Here is a 12,580-nt window from a genome sequence, read left to right as displayed (position 1 = left end):
ACACACATTCACACACTGATGGTGATGAGCTACGATGTAGCCACAGCTGCCCTGGGGCACACTGACAGAGGCGAGGCTAACATGGGTCTATCTGGAATGAAACAACACACCTTCCAAGGCAAACGTGATTTTTATTTTTGAGTTATTTCCATTTCGGGTACAAAGAGTTCTGCTGCAACCTGAATTAACAAGTAAGTAAACTTTATTTAAGCAGCAATCTTCAGGATAATGAATGTTTCACAATCTGAATAAAACACGACATAAAGTAGAGGACATAAAAGCAAAATAAAACATGAGATCTTGCAGCAATAAACCCACACAAAGGTGATAATAGTGATCACCGGGTTTAATAGTGAGGCTGCTGGCTGTGGGGGTGTTGCTGTAGGCCCAAGGCCCGGCTGGAGCACGGTGCTGACTCGGGTAGGAATATGGATTCATCTTAGGGTCAAACATAAATAATTAATTTCCATGCTTGCTGGCATTTGGGATGTTAAATAGACATTTTCAGTTAAATTTAATGCTTCAAGAAGACTAAAATTAGCTTTAACCGCATTCTGGAATCCCACCATTAGCTAAAGGAGTTTCAGGAGCATCCCGGCCAGCTCTGACCCATCCTGGCCCTGTGGTGAGACGATCCTGGCCCTGTGGTGAGACGATCCTGGCCCTGTGGTGAGACGATCCTGGCCCTGTGGTGAGACGATCCTGGCCCTGTGGTGAGACGATCCTGGCCCTGTGGTGAGACGGGCACAGGAACATAGCTTCACTGGTTTTGTTTGAGTCTCTGGTCAGTTATGAAGGAAGGTTTGCTCCTCTCATCCTCATGCAGATGTTTGCTGCAAGCATCACTCAAAGGTTCCTTACAAAGTCGTGGATAAAATCAAAACACACACACTCACATGCACACACACTCACACACATACACATCATACAGACACACACACACACACATGTACTCTCACACTCACGTACATGCACACTTGCACACGCACATGCACTCACACACACACACACACACACACACACATACACTCTCACACTAACATACAGACACACACACACACCTGCACAGACACACATGCTCTCTCTCTCTCTCTCTCTTTCTCTCTCACACACACACATGCACTCTCACACTCACGTACATACACACCTGCACACACACATGCACACAGACACACACACCTGCACACACACACACACACCTGCACACGCATTGACACACACAAACACATGCACACATTTGTGCCTGCACATGCACATAGACACACACACTCACACACATACACATCATACAGACACACACACACACACACACACACACACAGACACACATGCTCTCTCTCACTCTCACTCTCTCTCTCTCTCTCTCTCTCTCTCGCTCTCTCTCACACACGCACATGCACTCTCACACTCACGTACATACACACCTGCACACACACATGCACACAGACACACACGCCTGCACACACACACACACACACCTGCACACACATAGACACACACAAACACATGCACACAGACACACACATGCACTCACACACACACACACACACGCCTGCACACACACTGACACACACAAACCCATGCACACATTTGTGCCTGCACACACACACACACACACTACCAGATGAAACTAGTAGATGTAAGGCCCCTGCAGCTCATGGCACAGCCCCCCCCAAACCTGTCCAGCGCCACTGACATGAAGACACTGGTACAAGGATTGGGAGTGACCAGACCAAGACTTCATTCGTCAGAAACATTCCAGCTCTGGAGGTAATTCCCTGCTTCATCATGACGGCAAAGATAGGAAAATCATTTCAGACAAATGAGGAGCTCAACACGGGATATGTGTCTGCTTACCTCGTGCAACACAAAGCCATTTCCTGCCGGGCCGTCAGATGTTGCCTCTCTGCTGCTTGTCTGGATGTGGAGCCTTCTCTGCACTGATCTGCTGTTAGCCACAGCATGTCCTCATGTCTGCAGATCCAGACTCTGCTCCTTCTTCTACCCTCTGGTGCTTCTGTAAATCTGTCTCACCCCCTCCCAAAAAAGTGCCGTTCATTAAAGGTGGGACCAATGGGGAGTCAGGCGGCTGGGTGAGGCACTTCCTTTGTGACAGGAAGCCAAAAACAAACATTGAGAGACCACAAGTGAGGGGGGAGAGATGCTGATATATGATGGCTCCAAGGGAAGTTCATGAGTTCACTCATAGGCCAGAATCAAGTCTCCAGTTGATCTGAATAAAACTATTAAAACAAATACTTCTGACATCTGGATGTGCTCAGATAAAACCTAACTGGTGTGGTGGAGTCCTCCAGGGTCACTATCCACATCTTCAGCTGTTTTTCTTCTCCAGCCTGATGGATTCACCTCTACAGCAGGTCCCCAAGTTCTTCACAAGCTTGTTAATAATTATCTCCCAAGTTTGCAAGAACATGCAGGTATGGGTGGTCCTGAGTGTCACTCTCTGAAAGGATCTCCACTCTGGTCTTCTATTCTACAGGTGATGCCCAGGACCATGAGAGCTGTATCGACCATGACAACCAGAGCCTTCAGCCTCTCAAGGTGAAGCTCCGCCCCTCTAGGTGCTCTTCCACTCGAAGGACAGGGCCGCTATCAGGTGCTGTGAGGAGGACACTGATTGGATTAAGATCCCCCCAAACTAAACAGCTTAGACAAGGTTAACCCAAAGTTCCTTTTCCTGGTTTGTTCAAATCCCTACCACCCCTGAGTCTTTGTTTCCATAGCGACCAAAGCCGCGGTGCTGCTGACCTCTAGAGCTAGCCTGATAGCTTCTGGCTCCAGAAGCTGCAGCAGACATCAGAGCCCCACGCTAGGAGAGCATGCAAACCTCACACAGTTGGGATTCAAACCTGTGACCTTCTTGCTGTGACACAACAGCCTTACCACCCACATTAGGACATCAGAACTTGTCTTCTCTTTGTCTGTGGCAAAGGTCATGAAACACATGAACTGTAAGGTCAAAGGTCAAAGAACAAAACAATGATGCGATGAAACAAAGGTAGGGAAGTGTTGACGAGGAGACGCGCTCTCATGTTCCAGGGGGGGGGGGGGGGGTTATGAAGGAGTCTAATTCCACTTATTATCATGTAACATTTACTTTTAACACATCATTACCTCCAAGCCCTCACGCTGTGTGTGCCCTTATATGGTGGTCATGCCCTGGACCACGATGGCTAATGAGGAGTTTATCTGAAGAAGAAGATGGGGCTCTTCCTGATGAAGCTTATCATTCAGGTTGTTTGTCTCCTTCCTAACTGATAAACTTCTTCGTTTATGTCCCTGGAGAACCAGATGTTAGATCTTTCCTTTTTGTTGCCATAAAAGGGCAGAGAGTGAACAGCCCGCCCTTTCCTGTTGTTCTCTGCTACCTTTGTGGTTAATTTCTGTTTTCTGGGCCTGAAATCTTTCTTCGTGTGAATGAGCTGGTTGGAGCTTTTTTTAAATGACTGTAAGAATCTGTTAACAGGAAATCCACAAGCAGGAAATGCCTGTGTTCAATCTCCAGATGAAACAGGACTGGGCTCAGAGCACGCTGCTGTGCTCACCAACAACCTGGCGCTAACGCTTCAGCGAAGAGCTGCACATAGAAAACCCTGAGTTCCTGTTACCTCGCTGTAGTCTGGATGCACCTTTATTATTTATATAGTTAGTACATTTTAAATCCTTAAACATCTGCAAAATCAACAGTCTGTCATCAGCAGCTGCTGATCTAGAATGTTCTGATAAAACATGATGATTCCCCAGGATGACAGACAGACAGACAGACAGACAGACAGACAGACAGACAGACAGACAGGCAGACAAATAGTAATAAAATCAAACCTTTACTTAAGAAGCCTTCTCTGGATCCAGATGACCCAATGAATTATAGACCAATATCTAACATTCCATTTTTATCCAAAGTCCTGGATAAAATAGTGGCCATCCAAGTATGTGAGCATTTAAACACTAATGCTCTGTTTGAGGAATTTCAGTCTGGTTTTAGAGAGTATCACAGCACTGAAACTGCGTTAGTGAGAGTTACAAATGATATTCTCAAGGCCTCAGATAAGAATCTTGTGTCTGTTCTAGTCTTGTTAGATCTCAGTGCTGCTTTTGACACAGTGAACATGTTGTAGGGATCAAAGGAACAGCATTAGGCTGGTTTAAATCCTACCTGTCTGATAGATTTCATTTTGTAAACGTACATCACAAATCTTCTTCATACTCCAGGGTTACTTGTGGAGTACCACAGGGTTCAACGCTTGGACCAATTCTTTTTACTATATATATGCTCCCAATTGGTAAAATCATTAGACAGCATGGGATAAACTTCCACTGTTAAGCGGATGATGCTCAGTTATATCTATCCATTAACCCTGATGAACCTAATTGGTTGGGTAGATTACAGGCTTGTCTTGGACATAAAAAATTGGATGACTCAAAACTTTCTGCTTTTAAATCAAGACAAGACGGAAGTTCTCATCTTTGGACCAGAAATTCAGAAAAGGAAACTGCTTAGTCAATCACCTGACCTGAATGGCATTACATTAGTCTCTGAGAACAAAGTAAGGAACCTTGGTGTTATCTTCGACCATGACATTCAAATCCCAGGTTAAACAGGTTTGTAGGATTTCCTTTTTCCACCTTCGGAATATTGCTAAGATTAGAAGCATCCTTTCCAGGAATTATGCTGAAAAACTAGTTCATGCATTTATTACATCAAGACTGGATTACTGTAATTCATTACTCTCAGAAAGTCCACAGAATGTAGTTAAAAGTCTTCAGCTTGTCCAAAATGCTGCAGCTAGAGTTCTGATGAGAATTAAAAAGAGAGATCATATCTCTCCTGTCTTAGCTTCCCTACATTGGCTACCTGTTGAATTCAGAATAGATTTTAAGATCCTCCTTCTCACATATAAAGCTCTTAATAATCAAGCTCCATCATACATCAGTGAACTGATTGTTCCATACGTTCCTAACCGAGCACTTCACTCTCAGACTGCAGGTTTACTGGTGGTTCCCAGAATATCTAAAAATAGGATGGGAGGCAGATCTTTTAGCTATCAGGCTCCTCTTTTGTGGAACCAGCTCCTAGTGTTAGTCCGTAAGGCAGACACCTTGTCTACCTTTAAGACTAGGCTTAAAACATTTTTATTTGATAGGGCCTGTGGTTAAAATCTGTTAGCCCCAGATCTGGACAAGTGAATGAGTAGAGGGAGGTGGAGTGTACAGTCGGTAAAGACGACTCTCCCTTGCCCTGCCTCCAACATTCCTCCATCTAAAAGGCTAGGTTATCCAGAGTTATCTCTGTAGTTATAAACTTAGATAGATAGATAGATAGATAGATAGATAGATAGACAGACAGACAGACAGACAGACAGATAGATAGATAGATAGATAGATAGATAGATAGATAGATAGATAGATAGATAGATAGATAGATAGATAGATAGATAGATAGATAGATAGATAGATAGATAGATAGATAGATAGATAGATAGATAGATAGATAGATAGATAGATAGATAGATAGATAGATAGATAGATAGATAGATAGATAGATAGATGGATGGATGGATGGATGGATGGATGGATGGATGGATGGATGGGTAGGTAGGTAGGTAGGTAGATGATAGATAGATAGATAGATAGATAGATAGATAGATAGATAGATAGATAGATAGATAGATGATAGATAGATAGATAGATAGATAGATAGATAGATAGATAGATAGATAGATAGATAGATAGATAGATAGATAGATAGATAGATAGATAGATGATAGATGGATGGATGGATGGGTAGGTAGGTAGGTAGGTAGATGATAGATAGATAGATAGATAGATAGATAGATAGATAGATAGATAGATAGATAGATAGATAGATAGATAGATAGATAGATAGATAGATAGATAGATAGATAGATAGATAGATAGATAGATGATAGATAGATAGATAGATAGATAGATAGATAGATAGATAGATAGATAGATAGATAGATAGATAGATAGATAGATAGATAGATAGATAGATAGATAGATAGATAGATAGATAGATAGATAGATAGATAGATAGATAGATAGATAGATGAATCGATCATCAACTCCTAATTGTGCCTCAACAGGGCTAAGACAAGTCTCTCCAGGACTTCATCACGTGGAATTAAAGGGCAACTGGTCCGTAGTCAGTTGGGTCTGATGGCATTGACTTCTGGGGGACTGGAACCAGGCAACAGTGGCGGTTTTACCATTAGGCGTAGGTCGGCAGCCGCCTGGGGCCCCCTTATGTTGGGGGACCCCCTAGCCCTGACTGCTGGCCCCCCTCTGTTAATGTCTCAATGTACTAAGATGCTGGGAAACAGGAAGTGATTGGTTGTCATTCCACTCCAATCCAGTTGGTGGCAGTAATGCACCAAATTGTTGTTTGCCAAGTGTCATAAGACCACAAATAAGAAGAAGAGAAAGCAGAAAAAGAAGAAGAGAGGTGCGAGCGTTCGAAACAAACTCGAAGCGGTAGTCAAAACATTAAGCATGAAATGGAGTTATCCTAGTGGCTCTATTAAGAGCAAGAAGCAGCTTGCTTCAAAAAAGCTTTTATCTTCACTTCCGAAAGTGACGTCGTTTTTCTATGTAAACATTAAAATGAAGCAGAAATGAAAGACAATGGAAAATGTTTAAAGGGAGGGAAACATAAACCAAAATGGAAAATAGAAAAAAAAGAAAGGCAAAAGCACAGGAGCACTGACAGGAAGAAGAAAGCACTCAAGGGGAGAGAAAGACAGGAAAAAAGAGGAGGACTAATAAAAAGTGAAAATAACTCGTGGCAGATGAGAGGAGAGTTTCGCAAATCCTGTTAAAGATAAGATTGTCCAAAATTTTGTGTAAGGGGGCCCCATGTCTGTGTTCACCTTGGGCCCCCAAATTGCTAAATCCGCCTCTGCCTGGCAGGACATCTTCCTCATTGTTGGGATTTTCTGCTGACTCGGGCTCCGGTGGTCCAGAAGACTTACAGGAGACAGCTGGCTGGCGAAGGTTCTCAGGATCCTGTCAGGGTCTGCAGCCTTAAACATTTCAAAGCAATTGTAAAACTGCAATAATATCTAAATATCAATGAAAATAAAAATCATTGGCCCTCCTTTCGTCCCTTATGTTTCTAAACCCGCCTCCTCTGATCACAAAGCCAATAAAAGACCCAAACCTCTCCGTTGGTTTGGTGAGAAGCTCTGATGAAGTGTAGAGACGCCGCTTTGAAGAAAGCTCTTAATGGTCTACAGCTTAAAGTGGTCTGAAGGCTGAAATAGGCTAAGTCACAATTTTACGTGTGTGTGTGTGGGGGGGGGGGGGGGGGGGCACAAAGAGGCTACACACACACTCAGGTCTTTTGACTGTATGTAAATACTGTTGACATCTCCACATGGCTTCCTGCGCCAGGCAGGACCTTTACTGTTCTGTGTGTATGTAAATATGGCCGACGCCTGGCTGTCCGCTGAGCCAAGCAGGCTTGTATGTAAATGAGTTGAGACTGCATTTAAGGGCCAACAGAGAGGAGAAAAGCTCAGTGTTTAGATACATAAACCTATCTTTATGTCATCCTGACTCCTCCACACAAGTACTAAACACAAGGGTAAAAATGAGAAATATGGAAAAGATGACTAATCTTATATAATGTGTCTTCACCTGTGCAGCCATCAGGAGGTAATATTACTAGCCTGGCCTGCCAGACTCGTCCTCTGTTTAACTCTATACCGAGAGCAAGCGTGGGGCTTGCTGGTCAGGCGATAATATTACAACAGCACCTTTTAAACTCGTCTTTATCCAGTCAGTTCATGAGCTATTCGGGTCATTTTAAGCAGAAACTAATCATTCCACAAATGGCCAAGACCAGCGTTTAGCTCTGGTCACGGCAGATAAAGGGAAGGCTGGGGGAAAACCGACTTCTTGATGAATCAAAGATGAACAGACTTTATTAGTCCCCCAGCAGAGCAGCAGATAACTGAATATTTGACAGAAATCTTTCTGGAAAGCAGCAACAAATTTATGTAAGCCACTTCAAATTCAAGATGGCCACCATTTCTGCTATCAAAAATTCATTATTTGCAATGAAATTGTAGATACTTGTCCCGCATTAATATTCTTGGTATCAAATTTGACATTTGTGACAATGTAGAAGCTGGATTTTGAACTCTAAAACTACTCAGAAGCTTTCTTGTACTCTATCCCAGTGATGTATTACCTGGGAGGTCTACAGCTTGCACTGGAGAAGACCAGAGGAATTCTTGGAGAAGACCAGAGGAATTCTTGGAGAAGACCAGAGGAATTCTTGGAGAAGTTTGTGGTCATGTTGTATGACAGGTGCAGTCCAGCTGATGGTGTTGCTGATGCCAGGCTAGACATGTTTGCTCAGAAGCAGACACCATATGAGGCCATTCCTCCTACTCGAGCTGCTCTATTGCAGCATGTGAAGCATGCTGCCTACCAGGCAGGCTGCATATGGAGTCAGTCAGTGGTATACCAGCTCGAAACACAGAGCCCTGCCAACTGAGGCTGGACCAAGAAAGGTGATCTGAGGCCGATCTTCTGGACTGAGCTTCCTCCTATTGCAGAGAGCCGTCAGCAACGGTCCACGTGTGGAAAAAAGTCAGAATGCCAGGGACGACGCAAATGCTACCGTTTTTGGCCTGACCTGTACTGGACTATGCAACTGTTGTGTGGGGACAAATGCCTTATAGTAGACTGGTAATAGCACATTTGTTAAACATCTTGTGATGTTGGACTGGTGACACCTGTGCTGTGGACATTAACCTGCTATATATGTTTGGCTGTAATTATTCTGTGTTTTAGGTATTTTTTATTTATTGTTTTTACTTTTCTGGTCTGAAAATGAACAAAGCTATAAATTGGACTTCCTTGTGGTCAGAAACATAGGATTCATATACTATCCAAATCGGTCCAGGGAGTCCAATTCTGTGGTAAAATATGTGTTTTTTATGCCAGAAATGGCGACTATTTTTGAAAATGGTGTCATTTTGAAGTTTTAAGTGGCTTCCAAGATAGCAAGCTTGCATTGAAACAATGTAGAATCCACATTTAATTTTCATTAACTACATTAAAACATTGAATCAATGTCCTTTTGCACCCACATTTAATATTGAAACAAAGTTGATTTATCAATTATAGACCAATGCCGTAAAAGTTGTATTTCAATTAACCTGAAAATTGAAACGACAGTGGAATTTCAACGCAACTACAGATCAATGCATTTTCATTTATATTTCGCTTGAGAGAAATGTTCACAATATCACTGTTGTTTCTGTCAGGATTCATCAGTTTCGTAAAATTGATTCAGCATCTAGTTTGCATCAAGATTTCAATGTCAACCGTTCTGATGGAAAATCAATATTGTTTCAGAGTAAGCTTGCTATCTGATTAACGGTTCTTTTCTAAAAAGTGGTCCAGGAAGTACAAACACGCAAATGTTTGTTTCCAGATTTGAAAGATCGGTAATTATCGACTGCATGCAAATCCGTACTTTATTGTTTTATTATGGATCAAAGAGAGTAAAACACAAATTGGTGGTGGGGGGTAGATTTATAGGTCTCCACCAATGTCAAGAGCAAATCGATGCCAATAGGGAGCCTTAGTCACGCCCATCTACTTCCGCATCACGGGTCCCCGGAAGAACAAAAAAATGAACGCAAGTCAACGGGGCTAAAAACGCTATTTTCTAATTCCGCTTGTTTTGTGCCATGGATTTCACTTACGATGTCCGTGAATTTTAAGGACACATTTTGATACCAAAAATGTGCTTTTTTTCGAACAGGGGAAATGCCATTTTAGGTTTTGTGTGAAAATAAGTCCAGGACTACTTGTGCGCATCACGAAAGTCATCAAACCAGACACAGAGAAAACTGAGGGAAAACGAATGTAAGTTCATCAAACTTCCCGCAGACCATAAATCTGGTCATCTGGTAAGTGGCAGCTACGTTAGGGGAGAGGAGATTATGTGGCGACATGCCGATTTCTGTAGTCATGCTATGATCTTTTACAAGCTGATGAATCTCAAAGTACGTGACTGACTACTTTTAATTTAAAATGCAGCACAGCAAATGTGTGATCCAGGGCGTAAAGCAAAGCGGATTAGAAAAATAGCGTTTTTAGCTCCGATGACTTGCATTAATTTTTTCGTTCTTCCGGGGACCCATGAGCCGACCAGAAAGGGAGGAGACTTAGGCTCCCTATGCTTCCGTATTTACAGAAGCGCCTCTGTTCCAAGTCCCCACAATGCGGGACAGAAATTGAGGCCAATGCGGAAATGAAATAAATTGCAGTTCCACCCTCATCCACTGGGGGCTGGTGTCAGAAGCGAGCAAATCCTCATTGACTCTTCGTCTTCGTCTTCCTCCGCTTATCCGGGTCTGGGTCGCGGGGGCAGCATCCCAATTAGGGAGCTCCAGGCCGTCCTCTCCCCGGCCTTGTCCACCAGCTCCTCCGGCAGGACCCCAAGGCGTTCCCGGACCAGATTGGAGATGTAACCTCTCCAACGTGTCCTGGGTCGACCCGGGGGCCTTCTGCCGGCAGGACATGCCCGAAACACCTCCCCGGGGAGGCGTCCAGGAGGCATCCTGACCAGATGCCCAAACCACCTCAACTGGCTCCTTTCGATCCGGAGGAGCAGCGGTTCTACTCCGAGTCCCTCCCGAATGTCCGAGCTCCTCACCCTATCTCTAAGGCTGAGCCCGGCCACCCTACGGAGGAAACTCATTTCGGCCGCTTGTATCCGCGATCTCGTTCTTTCGGTCATTACCCAAAGCTCATGACCATAGGTGAGGATTGGGACGTAGATCGACCGGTAAATCGAGAGCCTGGCTTTCTGGCTCAGCTCCCTCTTCCCCACGACAGATCGGCTCAGCGTCCGCATCACTGCAGACGCCGAACCAATCCGCCTGTCGATCTCCCGATCCCTCCTACCCTCACTCGTGAACAAGACCCCGAGATACTTAAACTCCCACTTGAGGTAGGACCTCTCCCCCGACCCGGAGGTGGCAAGCCACCCTTTTCCGGTCGAGAACCATGGTCTCAGATTTGGAGGTGCTGATCCTCATCCCAGCCGCTTCACATTCGGCCGCGAACCTACCCAGCAAGAGCTGAAGGTCAGAGCTGGATGAAGCTAGGAGGACCACATCATCCGCAAAAAGCAGAGACGAGATTCTCCTGCCACCAAACTCGACACACTCCACACCACGGCTGCGTCTAGAAATTCTGTCCATAAAAGTGATGAACAGAACCGGTGACAAAGGGCAGCCCTGGCGGAGTCCAACCCTCACTGGGAACAGGTCCGACTTACTACCGGCTATGCGGACCAAACTCACGCTCCTCTGGTAAAGGGACTGAATGGCCCTTAACAGAAAGCCACCCACCCCATACTCCTGGAGCGTCCCCCACAGGGTGCCCCTGGGGACACGGTCATAAGCCTTCTCCAAATCCACAAAGCACATGTGGATTGGTTGGGCAAACTCCCATGCCCCCTCCATCACCCTTGCAAGGGTATAGAGCTGGTCCACAGTTCCACGGCCAGGACGAAAACCACATTGCTCCTCCTCTATCTGAGATTCAACTATCGATCGGACCCTCCTCTCCAGTACCTTGGAGTAGACCTTTCCAGGGAGGCTGAGGAGTGTGATCCCCCTATAGTTGGAACACACCCTCAGGTCACCCTTCTTAAAGATGGGGACCACCACCCCGGTCTGCCACTCCCTAGGAACTGCCCCCGATGACCACGCAATGTTGTAGAGACGTGTCAACCATGACAGCCCTACAACATCCATAGCCTTGAGATACCCAGGACGAACCTCATCCGCCCCCGGGGCTCCGCCGCTGTGTAGTTGTTTGACTACCTCAGCAACTTCTGCCCCCGAGATCGGACAGTCCATCCCCAGGCCTCCCAGCTCTGGTTCCTCCTCGGAATGCGCATTGGTGGGATTGAGGAGCTCCTCAAAGTATTCCTTCCACCGTCCGACTATAGCCTCAGTTGACGTCAGCAGCTCCCCATCCCCACTGTAAACAGTGTGAGCGAGTTGCTGCCTTCCTCTCCTGAGGCGCCGGACAGTTTGCCAGAACCTCTTTGGAGCCGATCGATAGTCTTTCTCCATGGCCTCACCAAACTCCTCCCACGCCCGAGATTTTGCCTCGGCAACTGCCACTGCTGCACCCCGCTTGGCTATCCGGTACCTGTCTGCTGCCTCCGGAGACCCACAGACCAGCCACGCCCTGTAGGCCTCCTTCTTCAGCCTGACGGCTCCCCGAACCTCTGGTGTCCACCAGCGGGTACGGGGGTTGCCACCACGACTGGCACCGGCCACCTTACGACCACAGCTAGCAACAGCCGCCTCGACAATCGCAGAGTGGAACAAGGCCCACTCGGACTCAATGTCCCCCACTGCTCTCGGGACGAGGTCAAAGCTCTGCCGGAGGTGGGAGTTGAAGACCGTCTTGACAGGTTCTTCTGCCAGGCGTTCCCAGCAGACCCTCACTATGCGTTTGGGTCTGCCAGGTCTACGCGGCATGTTCCCTTGCCATC

At 45.7% G+C, this 12,580-nt stretch overlaps 1 long non-coding RNA gene across 1 annotated transcript; it reads right to left on the bottom strand.

Annotated features, from left to right (window-relative positions):
• Positions 1-111: 111 nt before the first annotated feature.
• Positions 112-2,050, bottom strand: LOC107391589 (uncharacterized). The gene is made up of 2 exons (XR_011517289.1): positions 1,858-2,050; positions 112-730 (listed from the first exon to the last, which is right to left on the bottom strand). It is a non-coding gene; the product is annotated as an uncharacterized lncRNA (long non-coding RNA).
• Positions 2,051-12,580: the final 10,530 nt, after the last annotated feature.

The sequence above is a fragment of the Nothobranchius furzeri genome, chromosome 18 (assembly GCF_043380555.1).
Source record: "Nothobranchius furzeri strain GRZ-AD chromosome 18, NfurGRZ-RIMD1, whole genome shotgun sequence".
Taxonomy (NCBI): Eukaryota; Metazoa; Chordata; class Actinopteri; order Cyprinodontiformes; family Nothobranchiidae; genus Nothobranchius; species Nothobranchius furzeri.
This window is presented reverse-complemented; position numbering and strand designations above follow the sequence as displayed.